At 40.9% G+C, this 14,020-nt stretch overlaps 1 long non-coding RNA gene across 1 annotated transcript in view; it reads right to left on the minus strand.

Annotated features, from left to right (window-relative positions):
* Positions 1-247: 247 nt before the first annotated feature.
* LOC121936065 overlaps positions 248-14,020 on the minus strand; it is a 19,606-nt gene continuing 5,833 nt past the window's right edge. Inside the window, exons 2-5 of the long non-coding RNA XR_006104913.1 lie at positions 10,595-10,664; positions 6,438-6,571; positions 5,858-5,957; positions 248-382 (exon numbers count right to left, since the gene is read on the minus strand). This is a non-coding gene — a long non-coding RNA (uncharacterized LOC121936065). The remainder of the gene's footprint in view (positions 383-5,857; positions 5,958-6,437; positions 6,572-10,594; positions 10,665-14,020) is intronic.

A 14,020-nucleotide genomic window follows, 5' to 3' on the forward strand; every position in this document is an offset into this window, starting at 1 on the left:
AGGGATTTGCTGTATGGTACAAGTATTTGAGAAATGTCTTCTTTTTAAGGGCACAATCCAAAAAAACCCTATTATTTTTTTGTTATTATTTTTGAAAGACCAGAAAGTCCAGTGTTTATGCAATATCTAAAGCCCCTTATAACAGATCCCCCTGTTTTCCAGTCAAGGACAACCCAGACTCCTCCATAGTACGAGTGTAGCAATAACAAAAATAGAGTTGAGCATGAACATACCTCAGGCACAGATTCCAGTAATAAAAAAGAAAACTATATTTATTTAAGGACATCAGAGTTTACAGGTATTTGAAGTTTTAAAAAAGGGTGACTCTGCAAGATTCTCATTGCTTCGCTCCAGGTCAAGTTGCTCCAAGAGACCTTCAGTTCTGTGTTAAAGGGGAAAATGGAGAAACGTGAAGCTCTGTTAGGCCAAAGGAGATTCAGAGGAGCAAACCATGCCATTGTTTTCGTATGACCTTAAATGTGCCTCCATCATGGTAAATCACAGGAGAAGCCCTTTCCCAGGTATATGCAGAAAAGAAATTGGTTAGTAAATAGGTACGAAAAAATGGGTTGTTGGTTATTAAAACCTTTCTCCAACAGCTAAAACCAAGGGTGTGTCCACACACTGCAGAAATAAAACAGTTTGAAACAACTTTAACTGCCACGATTCTATCCTACAGAATCCTAGGATTTGTAGTTTGGCAAAGTACCAAACCTCTTTGACAGACCAGATGCCACATCAAACTACAAATCCCAGGTTTCTGCAGGATTTGCCACAACAGTTAAAGTGACATCAAATGGCTTTATTTCTGCAGTGCGGAAGAACTGCTATTTGCATTTCAGTTGTAATGCCAGAAGGGCTAACACCACTCATTTGGTGTTGTAATGGTAACTATTTTATTTACTTTAATAGTTATAGGCCAGTAAAGTTTCACTATTGTGACTCACATCTCAGGCCTGCAGCTTACTTAGTACATTATTTCTCCAAATGCAACTGACAAAAAAATCTGTTTTATTTACTTATGAATAATGAGAAAGTGGCAGCAAGTAAATAACTACTTTTTAAAAAAGACCTGCAACAATAATGTCAATGAACTTAATATGGAGAGTTTTACTATTGTAATTATTACTTTCAAAAGTACCCTTCTAAACTCTGATTATTGAACCCTTGCCCACCACCAAACCTGCTTGAAACAAAAGGAAAGCTTTTCTACTACTGTTTGGAGAAGTCAAATGGTGTAGTGGTTTGAGTATGTGAATGGGGTTTGAATATGCAGAAAGATTTGAATTGTTCTATGCTTTTAATATACTGTGTAACTGAAATTGTTTTAGTCCTAACAGCAGCACCATGTTGTGAACTACTTTAGTTTTCCAAATAAAGCTCTCTTTTTTCACACTGCGGCTTAGTTTTCTGAGTTAAGATCAACAAGTACATAAGATGCTCCAACAATGCACTGAAGCATTGCAGGAAATTTAAATGGCAGCCCCTTGATCCAGATGCTTTTTGGAAAGATTAGCTGAAATGCAGAGCCTGGAAAAAATTACTCATACAGTATTGGTTGTGGTATTCTAGGAACTGTAGTATGAAAAGTTACATTTCTCAACCTCTGGGAAAGTGTCAACAATGGGCCCATTGAGGTTTAAGGATGCCAAATTTTGATGCCAAGCCTGGGTAGAATGTTTCATATCACCAAACATAATAAAAAATAGGATCATTTCATCACAAGGTCATGCCTGAATTTACAGGACCCCGTTGTGGTTGTAAAAGTATCCTACTGTTTGCATTGGAGATGCCTGCTCTCACACATCAGGTGCCTCTCTATGATGGGGCATTACACCTGATAAGACTTTGCTCACATGCAAAAATGTTCTTGTTGATTTTGCCATGAGGAGAAACTTTATGAGAAAATGGAAATGTACAAGTTGTATGTTTATAAGGCACAACAAAAGCCGTAACAACAGTGGCTGGCCAAGAGAGTTCAACTGAAATGTATGGGATCTATGCACAGTTAGGTTTTTGTTTTATTGTGACCCTTAATTCTTAGGTGGGTGTTGTTTGAATTATTAGGAGGTGTGCATATCTTCTAACTTTTGAAAGCCTAGAGAAGTATATATCATGCTGTAGCATAGGACAAAGGTTAACAAGGGGAGCATCTATTGTTAACTCCCTTTGAGTTGATCCAGACTCATGGTAACCCTGTGGATGAGACATCTCCAAGACCACCTATCCTCCATTGCTCTATTTAGGTCCTGTAAATTTATACCCGTGACCTCCTTGATACAGTCTACCCATTTGGTGTATGGTCTTCCTCTCTTTTTGTTGCGTTCGGCCTTTCCTAGCATTATTGTCTTTTCCAATGCTTCATGCTTTCTGATGATGTGACCAAAGTATAACAGCCTCAGTTTAGTCATGCTGGTTTCCAGGGAGAGTTCAGGCTTCATCTGTTCTAGGATCCATTTGTTTGTCTTCTTGGCCATCCATGGTATCCTCAGCACTCTTCTCCACACCACATCTGAAATGAATTTATTTTCTTTCTGTCTGCCTTCTTCACTGTCCAACTCTCACATGTGGACATGGTTAGGGTGATGGGAAATACACAGTGGCATGGATGATCCTAACTTTGGTGTTCAGTGTTATAACTTTGCACTTTAGGATCTTTTCAAGTTCTTTCATAGCTGCCCTTCCCATTCCTACTTTTTTTCTTGATTTCTTGACTGCAGTCTCCATTCTCATCAACGTTTGATCAAGGTATAGGAAATCTTTGGTGAGACACCAACATTCTTTGGCAGAGAAGACTAAAGACCTTATAAAACTACAAATTCTGGGATTCCATAGGATGGAGCTACAGCACTTGAAGTGGTGTCAAACTACATTATTTGTCCAGGTAGATGCAACCAGGGTGCGTACTAACAGAGGATGAAACCCATTCATTCACTTTCTGTATGTATCTTGAAATTCTTGAAAGGCAGGTTTCTAGTCAAGTATATGAACATCATCATCACCACCACCTTCAGTGGTCAGGTGGATAATCATTTTTTGTGACACAGTGTAGCACAGTATACTCTGCATTGTGTATTACTGGTACTGTACTTGAATTTGCTTTGAGTTGACCTCAGCTCATGGAGACCATGTGGATAAGACATCTCTAAGACCTTCTATCCTCAACTGCTCTGCTGAGCTCCTGTAAGTTCAGGCTTTGTTATGAGATTGTGGCTAAACTGCAGGAAAGGGCTGGAAGGAGAAGGAATAGTCAATGCATATAAGACACTGCTTGATAGCTGGGCTATAGTCTGACAGCCAGTCATATTGGTGTAAACACGTGTATGTCTTCTGGGAGACTTTGCAAAAGAAGGCGTATAACGTCTTGTGCAATGCTCCCCCTCCCCTGAAAGCAGGGGAAGGTCAAAGGTCCAGAGGATGTATGACTATCATTTTGTGGCTGGGGGAGAGTGGCTACAATTTTGCATCTGAGAGAAGAGAGATGATATCGCTTTACTGGAGATATATGAGGATAAATCCATTCTCTTTTCTCAGCTGCAGAATTGTAGCTGGGTGCTTCCACCGCATGCCTTCCCTTGGGTCCAAAATGCCTAGAGGATGATGTTCCAGTCATTTGAAGGCCCCTTCTGGGGTGGAGGTGGGGGGAAGATGGCATCATACACAATTGTGCAGGAGAATAATTGCACTTCATTTGTGCAATTTAGTCTAGGAGCATCTTGAAGGTAGGAAAGCTTAGTTTGCCATGAACTGTTGGGGACTAAAGCCCATATCATACAAAAACCAGTTAGATTTTGCAATGTTGCAGGACTATTTGATGTTTTTAGTACCATAAACTAACACAACCAACCAACCCCCTTGGAAACTGTAGCTATGGTTAGATAAGTGAGAGTGCCTCCTCCTTCTTTCAAGTTTAGAACTTGCTCTGGTTAGAAATATGTCTCCTGTCATATTTAGCTGCCTCCAAGCCAGGCTATATTCGTAGTTAGGTGCTGGTTTGCAAACAGTGTTTTAGGCTAACCATGGTTAAAATTCTGGATAAGTAATTGCAGATAGTCAGCTCTGACCACTGGAAGGTATGGATAATTTATGTGTATCGTATAGGAATACAGTATGAACATATTTTAACCGTGAAATGAACTTTTTGTGTTTCCTCATACCTAGGTGGTATGAGGTTAAATTTAAATTGTCTGTCTTTCTCTCTGTGTTAATGCTATTCAAACAGTATGTTAACTATATAAACTGCATTGTAAATGGTACCTGTAATGGATTCATGTTTAATTACTTTAACGGCTTGCATGTAAATTACTTCCAGAGAGAGAGAGAGAGAGAGAGAAGGAGAAGCAATTATTACTTGCTAAATTAGGAAAACAGATTTGAGGCCAAAAGAAACACAATTAGTTTTAGGCAATAGAAGGATCTCATTCACCTTGGGCTAAATATAATGAGGAAACTCTTCTTGTTTGCTATGCATTGAAGAATGTGTTTTGTGATCATCGTAATAAGTTCATCAAGTATAGTAATTTTAATCTGTGCTCATAATGATTTTCATGACTAAGCTTTGAACAGGGCTTTAATATCCGCAGGTTTGGTATGCTTTCATTTTAATAACAAACTTCTTGATTAAAAGCAATTCTTTTTCATTTTCTTTTCTCCCCGAAAAGAACAAAAAATGTTCAGGCTGAATCACACTGAGATGAAATTTGTTTTTGTTCTTGCTTGGAGTGCCAATAAACAGCTCTGAACACACAGAGGTTTTGAAGTCCAAGGCAGTAAATGAGGATGAGGTGAAGCTGCAACTGTAGAAGTAAGGGCAGGCATTACATCTGTAACAATTACAAACGTGTATGTGTGTGTATGCCATACTACAGTGTCATGGTCCCCCAACTCAAGTCTGGGACAATCTAGTGGCAGGCATACACTGAGAATGAAGGATTGGGGTGTATGTGTGTCTCTGAATACATGCTCAGCTCAAGAATTTAGCATCACTACCAAGAATCATGTTCTCACCTTCTTTCACATTAAAAAATAATAATACTTGTTTCCTCTTGCACGTTCTTTTTCAGCTGTATAGCTTAGTTTAGTGTGATAGCAGGGAAGTGTTTTAGTGTTGCAATCCTAAACCTACTTGAAGGCAATAACTTTGGTGGCCTACTGCAGTGCTTCTTAGGCTATGCAATGTGGGGATATTATTTTGTGTCCATCGGTTGTTGTTGTGTGCCTTCAAATCATTTCTGACTTATGGCAACCCGAAGGCAAACCTATCAGGGGGTTTTCTTGGCAAGATTTGCTCAGAGGGGTATTTGCCTTTGCCTTCCTGAGGCTGAGAGAGTGTGACTTGCCCAAAGTCACCCAGTGGGTTTCATGGCCGAGTGGGGAATCGAACTCTGGTCTCCAGAGTCCTAGTCCAACTCTCAAAGAACGGCTGAGTGGGAAATTGAAACCTGTTCTCCAGAGTCACATAGTCCAACATTCAAACCACTACACCACACTGGCTCTCTGAGCTACACTGGCTTTTTTCTTTCATGGAAACTCGAGATGGACCAGAAGTCAATGACTCAGGGAATGGCACAGGCACAGAGACCATTGCTTTGAGTAGGACTGCTCTAGTCAAATTAAATAGAGACATATAGGTCTAGAGGTGGGTGGTGGCTCCCATGTTAGTTCAGCAATTAATCTAGTCCAGGTTTGAATACAAAGGAGTAATCCAAGGTTCTTGCCATAGTTTGGGTATCATGATTCTTTAAAGTTTGAACTAGAACCTAAAACAGATTCATCATCAAACTGACATTGGAACAGCCAGCTGCCACTGAGTACATCCTGATCTTCCTTCTGCCTCTAACGTATTTAGGAATGTTACCTTAAACATTTGGCTTTCATTTGGAGAAGAGAGATCAGTGCCTCAGCCATTGACTGAAATCCAGATTAGATGTTATCTTGGCAGACAAGTGGTCTCAAGACTAAGGAAAAGTCAAATGAAAAAGACACACACTTATTGTAAAATCATATTTCATTTTTCTAGAACAATGGATGTCCAAGGCAGCTTATAAAAGGCTTCTTAAAACCTCAGGACAAATAAAAATAGCACTAAAAGCCACACATAACAAATCTTAATAAAAGAGGATTGCTTGATGGGAAGGATGAATTGTGGGGTTAACATCCCTGTACTGATTGGTCCTACTTTCAGAGCTCAGAATGGAAAACAAACTGTAATGATTTGTTCTTGTACCCATTTGTTTGTCTTTTTAACTGTTCACTATACCTGCAGAAGTCTTCTCCAGCACCGCATCTCAAATGAGTGGATTTAGACCCATACATTCTGGTTATCCCCCTTCCTTTTTAATAGACCCACTTAAAGCTTTCCTATTGCTACCTTTCTAACTAAGGAACCTCTATCAAACCAACATTCAACGGTAGCTGTGGTTCAACGGCTTTCCTACCCAGAGGCTGCATTTTTGTATCTAAGAACAAACAGGCTTTTCAGTAGGGAAGGTGATGACCTGACATCTCATCCTGAGTCAGAAGAGGCTTGTAGACACATCTCTCAGTCTCAAGGTAACCAAAAGGCATGGCTCTGAGTAGAAAAAGAAAGAAAGAAGCAGACTACTTGTAGCTGTTATTAAAAATCAGTGTTTCAATACTTTTGTACTGTACTGTACTGTACTGAATAACTCTGGCAGTTCATCTCAATGGCCCTAGGAATGCCTTTAGGCTGGTTGAAGACAAATGTAATGATCAGAGTTTTAAAAGCTTACCTCTCTTGTTGGACTACATTTCCCAGAATCTTCAAGACAGGCCAGGCTGGATTGAGGATTCTGAGCATTGTAGTCCAGAACAAATACCTTTTCTAAACTCTGAGTGAGATAAAACATTATCAACATAGTCATGTGTTAGGTTAGTCTGAATAAGCAGTTAATAAGCAAAAGAAAATAATTCTACACCAAGAAAACCCAAATTCTGCAACCAGGATAAATTACGTGAATAGGATAGATTTCTATAACTTTGCATAATATCTTTCATGGAACATGGCACTGAGAACTATTTTGGAAGAAAGGCAAGATATAAATCTAATAAAGAAATAAATAATGAAACTACGTAGAGCATTGAAACTCATCTCCTGGCCAGCTTATGGAAATGTTGGCTTGGAGCATAAGACAGAGAAGAATGTCAGGGTTACTACAGTCTGTGCTTCTTGAGTTTACATGTAAAGGATGTCAGTTTTCAGTGTTTCCCGTGTTAAAAACAATCAAGCAAACAAACATAGCTCTCTGAAAATAGAAAACTAAAACACGGTTGTTCTCGGCCGGTTCTTCACCTGCTGTGCCAATTTTCTAATTTCATGGAATGAATTCTCCCTCCTGTGGTCTGAGGTTGTGCAGTCCTCTCTCCCTGCCTTCTTTTCCATCTTTTCAGTCAAATATTGCTCCTGTCCATGTAGATCAAGCTCCTATTTATTTGGTCATTTCTTTGAGGTGGCCCATGGGTTTTTTTCAAGCTTATCTCACCATGCCTAAATTCTAGCAACTTGATGATGTTAAACAAAAGAGTGAGGATCCATAACAACGTCAGTTCAGCTCCTTTTGAGATTTTCCTGTCCCTTACATTGTACTGATTTGCTGGAGACAGGCAGCAGACCTGCTTATCATGACTAAGCTCCTTGTTCCAGCAGATTAGGGAGTTGCGGTGGTTTGGCAAGAAGAAGCAGACAGGGACTGAAGCAGCCCTGAGTCCTGTACTGCCAACCTGACTGGGTGGGACACCGAAAATTACAACTGTCTGCCAGGATACAGCAGTACCTGGGAGGCACACACCCTCTGCCTTGCAATCTCACTGATCCATCCCAAGAGCATGGGCTGAGTGCAGCAAAGGGGAGAGGATCTTCTCTCCCACTTAGAAGTAATCTCTTCTTTCCTGCTACTTCACATGCCCCTAACTGGTTGCTACTTGGCCATCCAAAAGTGAGCCCATGGTTTACTCATGATTCCTGGATTTTCTAAGCCTACAAACAGACATGTGTGTATGTGTGTGCCTTCAAGTCACATGTCGATTTATGGCAACCCCACGGATTCCATAGGATTTTCTAAGGCAAAAAATGCTCAGAGGTTGTTTTGCCAATTGTTGTTGTTGTGATGGCTTTCAAGTTTTTTCCTATTTATGGTAACCTCAAGGTGAACCTATCATGGGGTTTTCTACACAAGATTTCAGAGGAGTGTGAAGTTGAAGGCTTTCACGGCTGGCATCCATAGTTTTTTGTGGGTATTTGGACAATGTGGCCATGTTCTGGAAGCGTTTATTCCTGACGTTTCACCAGCATCTGTGGCTGGCATCTTCAGGGAATGCTGGCATGGAGGTGTGTGGGGTATACATAGTGTGTGACCCTTGGTTATGAGGAAGTGATTTACATGTTAATCTGTGTGATGGTCCTTTGTTGAATGGTAAGGCCTCAGGATGGGAGGGTATGCAAGGAGGATTTGTGTCTATTTATTTAGTGATCCATTGTCTGCTGGAGAACCCCTGACCCTGGCTGATGTTCATTTACATGTGCTGAGTCTTGACTTTGGTGTTTTTCAGGATTGGTAGCCAAACTTCAGGTCAGGTCAGAATGCACAGGGAAGCCACTGAAATCCACCAAATCAGTAAGGCAGATGCACAAAAGGTCATGCTTAAATGCCCTCCCCATTCCTTTTTAGCAGAAAAATAAAGACAGATACTGCTTCTGAACCCGGCCATCACACCAAATAGCCAGAGATGGACCCATGATCTGTGGTTTCTAATCCCTTAAGAGAGTGTTACCCGTAATACAGACACACACTCCTCTGTCCCATTTTGATCCTGTTCTTTCTGATCTAACAGGTTCCACAAGTTTTTTAAGTACTGCAGAACCATGCAAAACCTGTTCGACCCAATTGCGATTGTGGGATAACTATGTCCTGATATCGCCAATCACTTTAAGAATGCAAAGCAAATGAACGCATGCCTCAATCAGTCTGGTCCGAGTTGCATTGTAAATCCTGACATTCAAACTAGCAAGCGCAAAACAGTGGTCTGCAGAACATGAGTGCAACTGACAAAGGGTGCTGCACTCTACTATCAATGTAGATGTAACTGTGAAAGGGCAACCTGTTTGACATAGCTCAGCCTCTACAGAAAAAACACAGTTGTCATGGTAAGTATTCATACTTCCCATAGCAACAACAGAACTAGACCTGGCAGGAGAGCGATGCTGGGGGCCCTGGCCCTCCAGAGAATCTGCTCCTAGCATCATTTTGTACCTCTCTATCTTTGCTAACAAATCAATATTTCCTTGCTATGATGCTGCAGAGCCAGCGTGGTGCAAGTGGTTTGAGTGTAGAACTAGGACTCTGGAATTCAGGGTTCGAATCCAAGCTCAGCCATTGAAACCCACTGGGTGACCTTGGATGAGTCACATACTCTCATCCCTGGAAAACCCCATGATAGGTTCACCTTAAGGTTGCCAGAAGTGGGAAATGACTTGAAGGCACACAACAACAACAACAACAACAAAATCTTGATGCAAAGTCCTTATTTTCATTTCTGGTACCAATGAAGTGGCAGCCGGATGTAAGGATGTCATGATGTTTGGACCAGTGGTACCCAAAGTGGTGGTCTGCAGCAGTCCTGTAAAATGCAACCTGCCATCTGGCAGAGAGCAAGGATAGGGCCAACCTGGCCTCTCTGGGGACAGAGATTTTGTGATATTTTGCCTTCCCTGTCAGAGAGCTCTGGTGCCGCGACAAACTAGAAACCCCAGGATTCCAGAGCATTGAGCCATGGCAGTTAAAGCAATGTCAAACTGCATTAATTCTGCAGTGTGGCAGCAGCCTCTGCTTCTGTCACCCAGCTGTTGCTGCTGCTGTTGTTATTAGGTACTCCTTTCAAATGTCCTGGATGCTTCTTAAGAGCAGTAAGGCCTGTTATTGGTATTTTGAATAAGTATTAGGAACAATGTATAAATCATTCTGTTTGTCAACATTTAAGGTTATTCTCTTGGAAATGCTAATTACAGAGAATAGAAAGAGGAAGAGTTTTTTTTAAAAAAATATCAAATCTACATTCTAGTTTATGTATTTTTTTTTAAAATATGTTCTCTGACAGGGAAGATCTGAAACCCATTTTAAGTGCCACTTGTGGGTGGGGGGAAGTACCTTCAGTTCCATTTGTACTTGGTGACCCACTTACGTTGCCTGGAGAGTATCCAAGGAAGCACTTTGCTCAGTGCTTAAGGTTTCAGGCTTTGCCAGGAGCTTCCTGCTTGCTCCATCGTGCCATTTGTGGCAAAGGGTGGAGTAAATTCCTGTAGTAGATGGTAGCACCCAGGAGGATAAGGGCAGATAGTTTTTATTTAGGCTAAATACATTAGCAAGGACAAAGAATGATGGAAAGCTTACTGTGTCAAACCTATGCAACAAAACAGAAGCAAATCTTTTTTTAATGGTAAAAAAAGAAACCCCAAGTCTATTTACCTTGGTTTTGTATGTGTATCTGCAAACTGGTTACAGGAGCACATAATAATAACAACCATGAAAATTAAGCATGATCTTATTCCAACCTCAGCCCTGCCTGAATGAGCTCTGACCAGTATTGTTGATCTTGAAATTCCTGTTTAGGTGGAGAGGTGAATATAAAACTTTCTCAGAAATTCCCTCCTAGGTTAGAAACAAAAGGAATATTCAATATACATAAAGCCTATATCATATATAAAGCCTTCTTGCTTGCACAGCTCAAAGTACGCCAATCATGGCAATGGTTTTGGTGTGAATCTGCTAATTCATATGAAAACAGTACCTTGCTGACATGAGAAAGGAAATGCCATCTGATGACGGAAGAGAATTCTACTTCATTCATAAAGGGCTTTCAACACCCCTTCGGATCACATGGGAATGCTATATGCAGGGTTTGTGCAGGGTTATACAGTCCAAAGTAGTTTTCCTTTCCACTGCTTCCCCCCAGCAAAGTGACATTAAAATATTTTGGAATTGTTCATATTTTCTCTCTAGGAATAGTGGTTTTTTCCACTTTAATGGGCTAACCCCAGTGAAGGTGGAAGACCCACTGTACAGTGCTGGATTCTGGCCATTTTCAGTTACTACAAATGGCAAGCACAAACAAAAGAGGGGAAAAGGGATGAAGGAAGAAAAAGGCAGCTGTATAAAAGCACACTTGAGGGTCTGCATATTACATAATATCAAGACTCTGCTATTTTGCTTCCACAGCAATGGCATAGTCAGTTTCAGCTGGCTGCCATGGAGTTCAGCTGACAAAGCATTTCCAGATAGTATCTTCTGAGGTTCCGTTATGGATTCCCTGAAACAGGTGCATGTTCTTGAATACTGGAAACCATTATGAAAGGCTTTACTGAGAAATGCTTTCATTTGTACTGATAAAATCAAGGTGCTTGCTACTAATTCTAGAACTTTGGAACGGGGTTGTTTTTGTTTGTTTTGTAATGACAACTTCAAAAAAGAGACCCTCTCTCACTACCCTGGTCCTTTCCATTTGTGTTAGGTAAACTGCGAGTATAGGCTATGAATATGTGCCCCATATATGCATGTTGGACAGTGAAGAAAGCCAATACTATAGAAGGAAAATCAACTCATTTGAGATGTGGTGCTGGAGAAAAGTGCTGAAGGTACTGTAGATGGCCAAGAAGACAAACAAATGCATCCTAGAACAGATCAAGCCCAAATGTTCCCTGGAAGACAGGATCACTAAACTTAGATTGTCGTATTTTGGCCACATCACATCACGAGAAAGCATGAATCATTAGAAAAGACAATGATGCTGGGAAAGTTGGAGGACAGTAGAAATAGAGGAAGACTATACACCAGATGGTTAGACTTGATCAGGTAGGTCATGGTCCTAAACCTACATAACTTGAGCAGGGCAGTCGAGGACAGGCAACCTTGGAGATATCTCATCCAGAGGGTAGTCATGAGTCAAGGTTGAGGCAGCTAACAACAATAACAATATGCATGCCATATAGCTACTTTATAAGGAACTGTACTGTTGCTCCGTCTTGGCCAGGAGAGAAGCACTCCCTTTAGACTAGTTATGTCATGGGTTGAGTGACCTTCTGCATGCAATTCTTTTATCTCTGATACCTACACAGCCTCTGCAGATTCCAGCTGCATGTACAACTAGGACAGGCCGGTTGTTGCTAACTATGTGATGAATGCAACATCTTAGTGACTATGCTGAATGTGTTTTCAGCGGTTAATCTTTAACCAAGGGAATATATTGCCAATCAGTCAATCCATCAATGTATTCCTTATTTCAGTATGTAGATTTTATGATGTATGTGGGGTTTTGCATTGTCTGCCATTACTTTTTTTAAAAGGACAGGATGACAGTTTTTCCCCTCCTCTCTTGGTACTTGAGGTGAATCCAGTGATACCTGCGAACAGCTTGTTTCAAGGGTGGGATCTGTGCAGAATGTCTTACTGAAAAAGCCGAGAGGTTATGTGAACTGATGCACGGCTTCAGTTTCACCCAAACGTTACCAGCTAGCGCCTCATCTGTTTCTGGGGTAGAGGGGATGGTCTTTAAACAGCAAACGCTAAGTTATGCATAGTTATTACAAAGCAGAAAGATGTAAGGAAGAAGCTATGCAGGGGGGGGCATGACAGGAGCTGATGGGGAAAGGAATAAATAAAGGCTCTATGAAGAACGAAGGAGAAAATGTTAAGTTAGTGATTCACAATACTGTATGACTAATCACCTCAAACAGCTTGTTTCAAGGGTGGAATCTGTGCAGAATGTCTTGCTGAGAAAGCTGGGAGATTATATGAGAACTGATGTGCGGCTTCAGCGCCGGCAAAAGGGTGCCCAAACATCACCAGCTAGAAAGGACACTGTACTGTGTTCATTTTCACGCCAGAAACCACTTAGGTTTATCTAAGTGGATTATTCAATAGCACAACACAATTATTTCTTTTCAGGTCCCAACTTTTCAGTTGGAAGAGCGGCGGGGGTTAATAGCTTCCAACATGTTAACGGATGTATGTTTACTCTGCAGTAAGTGTGTTTAGGACTGCAGCCCCAAACAGGAATCTTTTTATTTATTTGCAAATAAATATACTCAGTGCTCTTAGAGGAGGTGTTTTCTGAGTGGCGCACAACAATAAAACAGACAATGTACACAAAATTAAAATATCATATTTACACTGGCCATAAAATAAGTAGTAGTTTGGACCAATTAGGGTAGGCTAGCAAAAACAGACAGGTTTTTCAATATGTGTCCAAAGATGTAGATTGCTGGAGTGTGTAATTGTATATGCATCTACTCAGAAGTCATTCAATGTTAATTCTTGGGTTATAGGAGCATTGGTGAAACATGTACAGGAGTATTATAGGAGTATTAGTAAAACATGTTCGCTTATATCCTGGCAAATTCTACAAGTGATTTGCTTCAACTGGACTGGATGTCAAAATGTTATTGAAACAGAAGTCCATTTTGAATTATTACTTTCATAAAATCATAGAATCATAGACTTGGAAGAGACCACAAGGGCCATCCAGGTCAACCCCCTGCCATGCAGGAAATCCCAATCAAAGCATTCCTGACAGATGGCCATCCAGCCTCTGCTTAAAGACCTCCGAAGAAGGAGACACCACCATACTCCGAGGGAGTTTGTTCCACTGTCGAACAGCCCTTACTGCCAGGAAGTTCCTCCTAATGTTGAGGTGAAATCTCTTTTCTGTAGCTTGCATCCATTGCTCCAAGTCCTGTTCTCTGGAGCAGCAGAAAACAAGCTTGGTCCCTCCTCAATATGACATCCCTTCAAATATTTAAACACGGCTATCATATCACCTCTTAACCTTCTCTTTTCCAGGCTAAACACCCCCAGCTCCCTAAGTCGTTCCTCGTAGGGCATGGCTTCCAGACCCTTCACCATTTTAGTCGCCCTCCTTTGGACACGTTCCAGTTTTTCAACATCCTTTTTAAATTGTAGTGTCCAGAACTGGACACAATATTCTAGGTGGGGCCTGACCAAGGCAGAAT

The sequence above is a fragment of the Sceloporus undulatus genome, chromosome 7 (genome assembly GCF_019175285.1).
Source record: "Sceloporus undulatus isolate JIND9_A2432 ecotype Alabama chromosome 7, SceUnd_v1.1, whole genome shotgun sequence".
NCBI classification, from domain to species: Eukaryota; Metazoa; Chordata; class Lepidosauria; order Squamata; family Phrynosomatidae; genus Sceloporus; species Sceloporus undulatus.